Genomic DNA, 6,822 nt, shown 5'->3' on the forward strand with positions numbered 1-6,822 from the left:
TTCATTTGATAGCTGTTTGAAGCAGATGCAAAATTAAATATTTAATGCAACAATTTTGTCTGTTTTGTTCCTTTTTTATCCTCCTTTCACAGCATGCCATTAACCTGAAATTTCTGCAGTGCCTCTCCTCCACAGATTTTGGAACTCACATTTTCAAGGAGTGACACCAGTGGCAGTCTTGCCTGTAAATGCCAACTGAATCAGCTTCAGTGCCAACTGAACCAGCTCCGACCTATTTCTGTTGTATCACTATTAAAAACAACTGTGTTTTGCTGCGGTGATAAAACTCCAGCTGTGTCTCAAGCATGGTTTAGAGGACCAAGCCTCAAACATGAGCCTACCCTGTTAACATCTCTTCGAAGTGCATGCTTTTGTACAGGTCCTTTTGCAAAAGTGACAGTCCAAAGTTTGAGAGAGACTTTGTCTGAAGTCACCCACTTTGGGTGACTCACAAGCCGCTTTGGCTTTGTGAGAGAACAGCTTGGAAAACCTGTACCTTCTGACTGAGAGCCTCATGGCTTAGCCATTCAATTAGGTTTCTCTTTTAAATTGTCATTTGGGATCTGATATTTCTCTTTGCACTTACAGATACACCCAAGAGAAACCTTTGCTGAATTCCTTCAGTTCTGTGTCACTGCAGTTCTCTGCCTGTGTAATGCTCCTCTGAAGGATGCGCTGGCCTGAGGAGAGGCAAATCCTCCACAGAGATTGTGCTGCGGACAGGTCTCAAGCCGGGGCCTCCGTTTCGTTCGCGGCAGAGTGACTTCGGGCACATTTGTCACTGATTTAAGCCGGTTCGCCCCGAGGCGGAACACCCGGCCTTCTGCCGGAGCCGTGGCTGCGGGAGCCGCGGGAATGTCCCGGGAATGTTCCCGGGATCCGCGGGATCGCGGCGCTGCCCTGAGGGCCGCGGGCGCTGCGCGGGCGTCCCCCGGCGGCGCCCGCGCGCTCTGCAGCGCCCGCTGCGGCCCTTCCCGCCCCGCAGCCCTCGCCGCTATCCTTTCCCGGGATCGCGGATCCCGCCCCTCGCCCTGGCGCTGCGCTCGCCGAGCGGGCTCGCACCCGCGGTTTAGGCACTGCTGCTGCAAAGCTCTACTGTAGCGTTAGGCCAAGTCCTAATACCTAAACCTGGCAGATTAAACATCACCATCAGCGCGCACCAGAAAGATCAGTACTTCCTTGTGTCTAAGAAGCAGATCCAAAGTAATCGGAATAACAAGCTTCTCGGAGAAGCAAACAAGTTGAATTTTTAATCATGGAATCATAGAATATCCCGAGCTGGAAGGGACCCACAAGGATCATCCAGTCCAACTCCTGGCCCTGCACAGACACCCCAACAATCCCACCCTATGCATCTCTGAGAGCATTGTCCATACGCTCCTGGAGCTCTGGCAGCCTTGGGGCTGTGACCATTCCCTGGGGAGCCTGGGCAGTGTCCCAGCACCCTCTGGGGGAAGAACCTTTTCCTGATACCCACCCTAACCCTGTCCTGACACAGCTCCAGCCGTGCCCTCAGCTCCTGTCCCTGGTCACACAGATCAGAGCTGCCCCTCCTCTTCCCCTCGTGAGGCTGCAGAGTGTGGTGTGTTCTCCCCTCAGAGACAATGTGAGGAAGCTGGAAAAAACTGAGATAAATTTTTGTTTGACTGTGCAGGATGAAAATGCTGATTTCATCCCTCATCTTCCAGCTGGTTATGTCCCACCCACAGCTTTGCTCAAGTTCTGAAAACCCTCATCAGAAAGGTCAATCTATTGCTCTTCAGGGATGCTTGTGGCTCCTCTGTCAGATGAACCAGAGCTTTTGCTCTAAGAAGGGTTCCTGAGTAATCTGAGGAGTCAAACACAGCTGGTCTGCTGACCTTTCCCTCTTCCTTCAGTGCTCTGGCCTAATTCTTCTTGCAGTTTCTGCATGTTGCATTTTGGAAGAGCTCATATAACAACTCAGTTTATTTTTAGAGAAAACTCAATGGCAAGACCATTTCCACAGAATGACAGGCATTTAAGGAGACAGATATTTTCCCTGTAACTTGTTTTCTTCTTTGCATCAGCTCCTTTCTCTCTCTCTCTAGCAGGTTGCAGCAAAACTCAGTGTTTTTTCTTACCTCAGTGTAAATACCTCAGCGCTTTACTCACCTTAATTTCTAATCCTAATAGGTCTTGATTGAATGCCACTGCTGCTGAGGGGTGCCCTTCCTCACAGTGCCCCTGGAGCCCAGCAGAGCATTGACCTGATGTTCTCCCTGGCAAGTGTCCCCATTGAGGCTCCCACAAATTTCAGTGTTGTCTCCTGGTTGCATCAGCAGGAACATCAGCAGCCCAGCTGGAATGCAGATCACCTCTGAGAACCCTCTTAAAGAGAACCACAATCACAGAAACACAGGATGGGTCCGGTTGGAAGGAACCACACTGGGGCATCTGGTACAGTCTCCCTGCTCCAGCAGGGTCATCCCAGAGCACAGGATTGTGTCCAGACAGCTCTGGAATATCCCCAGTGAGGGAGACTCCACACTCTTTCCAGACAATCTGTTCAGGGCTTGGTCACTGCACAGTTCCAGTCCTGCACAGGCTCCAAGCTGAGCCTACTAAATGCTAGAAGGTGCTGGTCATGTTGATCAATGGTGATCAGAGAAAACCCTGGACTTGTGATGTTTTAGAATCTCTAACTCTGGTGCAGATAAACTGGGAAATGTGAGGCTCACAAGACATTTGGCAGGGAAGTCTTCAGAGACTTTCTCTAAAACCACAAGTCTCAAGACTGTGTGATTATGGCTAGAAATATCTGTATCTTCTGACCCCCAGCCTCCTAATTTAATCCCTATTTCCTACTAATTTTTAATTCATTAAAATTCATTATATAATTCATAGTTAATTCATATTTCCATGCATTATTTGTTCTATTTGTTTCTGTTTATTTTTGCTCATATATTTATTCATTTTAGCAATATTTGTTCTTTCAGGTTTTTTTCCTTTTCCCTGTTCATTTTATCTTGAAGTTTGTCTTTTGGGGTATTTTCCTTTCATTTATCTTTGGGTTTGGCAGTATAATTCACTTTGTGATGATGTTTCCCCAGTATGTCTGCCCAAATGCCTCTTACTCATTCTTCAGTCTCTCTGCTGTTCCCAGGGTGAAAAAGGGCTGGAAATTCAGGAGAAAACTGCTACTGGATGGCAGTGGAGGAGAGGTCAGGCCAAACACATCCCACAGGAGCTTGGTCACTTCACAGCAGGCACCCACAAGCAGATGTGGGAGAGGAGAGGTTGAGTATCCTGCCCTCCTGGCCACAGGCTGAGGAAGCAGACTCTGGACAATGGACTCATTGACCTCACCACAAATCCCACTCCTTTTACTCACGGTTTCCCCAGGTTTACCGAAAGAAAAACCATCCAATTTTTGCAGTAGCATTCCAGTGCAACAAACAACTGAGTGAAGATTTAAATTGTATTTCAATTCATTGCAAAAATGTGAACTCCATGTGGCCCTTCACCAGCTCAATTTGATTACCATAAAGTATTTTGATCCTGCAATTTACCACTTTTTAGGACTTTGTTCTCCTTGCATCTCAAGGGCTTACATGCCAGAATTTGCCTATCCAGTGGGAAGGCAGCTACATTTTAGAGGCAGGCTTGTTCTGTGACTGCAGCCTTCATTTTATATGCCTGCTAACACCATCTATCCAGATCAGAGGCTTTAGAATCCCACTAAGGAAACACCACCATGGAATGAGTGACACAACCAAATTCACTGCAGGAATAAAAGCAAGGCAAGTACATTTAGGTCAAGGTGAGTTTATTGTCCATACAGCATACCTAATCCCGCCAAAACACTTTTCTTAAAACCATCCTTAAACTAGTCAAAACAATAGGTTATTAATAAAAATGACAACACTGAACAAAACCTTTTAAAAGGCAATCAAGACTACACCGTATCAGTCTTATCCATCAAAAACAACCTCATGTACTTTCTAAATACTTTTGTTTACACTGATGTCTACTACCACACTTTCTAGCATACCCTGACCACATAGTCATCCACACCTCTTAAAGAGCACATTTGTGAGAGAATAACGTTGACTTGATATGGCATCACACTCAATAAAGAAAAAAAAAAACAAAAAAAAAAACAAACAAAAAAAAAAAAAAAAAAAAAAAACAAAAACTAAACAAAACCCACAAAAGTTTGAGAACAGAAACTGTGCAACCAAGAGTGATTTCTGAGGTACATGAGAACATGGTAATAAACATAGTGGAAAAAATCCAGTGGCCAGGTGGTTTGCTGAGTAATTAAGAGCTGTCCAATTACTCAAGCATAAATCATCAACATTGAATTAATTTGACATGGCATTAATTGGTATTTTTCTCTTTCACAAGCATGTTGGAAACACAAATAAATACATTATGAGGTGCTCCTACACTACAGTAATGGGAAGGAGGAGAAGACCATCAAAGTACCATCAATAGGAAGCTGAAAGAAAAACGCTTTTAGCAACTGTACCAATCCTTTGGCACTTGGGAAGGCAAAATCAGCAACACATTTTCTATTCTTTTTTAATCAATCAATCGGGAGGTTTACGATTTCTGCAATTCAGGAGGGGAAAATCTCACACCTCATTTGCAGAAACAACACATTTCCTTTAAAATCTGTTAAAAGAGAGTACTAGGCAGTCATTTTATTCTGAAAGCTAATGTAAAAGCGCTCAAGTTGTAGGGTTTGCAGCCTTCAAACAGCACACTGTAACCAGAGGGTTGGCACTTGCTCAGCATGTCACTGCAGCCAAGGACACTCCTCACTCTGGTGGGGACACACACCAGGACCCTGCAGGGAGTGGGAATGCTGAAGGGTGCTGCTCCTTCCACCACAGCTCGCCCCCAGCCTGCTGTAGAGCAGCCGACCATGGAGGTGGCCCTCAGCCCCTGCCTCTTCAGTTCTGCAGAGGGGTGACCCAGTGGGATCAGCCCTGTGATCCACAGCAGGGATCATCTCTGTGCTCCACAGCAGGGATCAGCCCTTTGTTCCACGGCAGGAATCACCCCTGTGATCCACAGCAGGGATCATCCGTGTTCCATGGCAAGGATCAGCCCTGTGTTCCACAGCAGGAATCAGCCTGTGGGTGTGAAGGAGGTTGGATGAAGAGCAGGGGCAGGCACCCTAAACACAGGTCTTGCCTACACCTGCACTAAGGCATGGAGCAAATCACGCCCAGATGATGGACACAGTGCCAGCACTGGGAGAGGTCACCCCACCATCAGGACCCTCTGGCACAGCTCCCCATGAAGCCAAGGGGCAGGGCTGCCAAGGAATGATCTGACCTGATCTGATCTGATCTGATCTGTGTGTGGCTCTACAGTCTTGCTTCAACAACATCAGCTACTTTTTTCCTCCAGGACAGAGACACGTCCGCAGAATTCCGGGTGCTCCCAACGCAGAACGTCGAGGTGGGAGGTGAGGCCAAGGCTGTGCCCAGCAGCAGCTTTGGGGAGAACAGACCTGCTCACCAGTGGAGAGTCAATGCATTTTTTCCACTATGAAAAGGATACCAGAGACCAAAAAGGAGCCAGTGCCCCGCCTCAGCTGCTTGCAACCTCTCCCGGGCGGGCCCCGGGGCAACCAAACTGTCACTGTGTGAGGTATTGTGAAAATGGGAACCATTTCTTGTCCAGCAAACCTGAGGTAAGTATACCATCTTTGCAGAATGTGATCAGGAAGGAAGGAGATTTAAAAAAAAAAAAAAAAAGTAAGAAGAAAGAAGGAAAAAATAAAATAAAATAAAATAAAAAATCATGAACACGCTATAGGGAAAAAAAACCTGTACAGGGCATTTCCAGTAAATCAAAGAACTCATCATATCTCCACTTAACCATCTACTTCAGGATTTGAAATTTAAGCAGTAAAATAATATATTATAAAAATGTTTATAAAATAGCAGCACACTCAGTGAAACAATACAGCTAAGTACTGTTAATGTGAATAAGAATGAAACAAATCATAGCTTCTTAGCAGCGCAAAAAAAAAAAAAAATCAAAACCAAAAACCCCCCAAAACCAAAAAAACCAAAACCTTAGAATCTTACTCCATTTTCTACCCTCATCTAGCCAAATAGGCTGAGTCCATACATATAATATTCTTCAAAGTAGCATGTTCTTTCTGGATTTTTGTGTTAAAAATGCGAACATTAACATTTCAACCAACAGCTTCGTATTGGATATCTGCAAACTGTTAATAAAATTGTGCAAAAAAAAAAAAAAAAAAAAAAAACCCACAAAAAAAACCAAACCAAAATAACCCAAAAAACTAGAACCAAAAAAACCAAAAGTTGCTCCAACTTCTTTGCCATCTAAATGCCTCTTCGTTACAGGTGGAGCAGGAAAATAAATTCAAGTACACTGAATACACCTTTGTAATAAAACTCCAAGTCACACACCTCGATGTTTACCACCATGGTTGTTTCACCAACAATTTTCTTTCCTTGTCCATAGATAAACACACAGGTGGTATTAAGATCCTTCTGTGACACTGAACAATACAGATGGTCAGGCTTTTATCCGGAATGTCATGACAGGAATGTCATCTGAAGCGGGTGTTGGTATTTCCAGCAACACCACAGCTAACCGAGTACACCAGATACTGGAAAATATTGACTATAAAAAGCTATACAAAGCCTTGCTTTTGTGACTTCTTTCTTTTTTTTCTTCTTTTTTCTTTTTTTTTCTCTTTTTTTTTTTGGTTTTTTTTTTTTGTTTTTCTTTTCTTGGCAAAATTGTCATAAACCATTTCATTTAATCCCTTAGGAACAATTTTCAAAGTGCTTTTCGAATGAAATGGTT

The sequence above is a fragment of the Lonchura striata genome, chromosome 1A (assembly GCF_050655825.1).
Source record: "Lonchura striata isolate lonStrDom1 chromosome 1A, ASM5065582v1, whole genome shotgun sequence".
Classification (NCBI taxonomy): domain Eukaryota; kingdom Metazoa; phylum Chordata; class Aves; order Passeriformes; family Estrildidae; genus Lonchura; species Lonchura striata.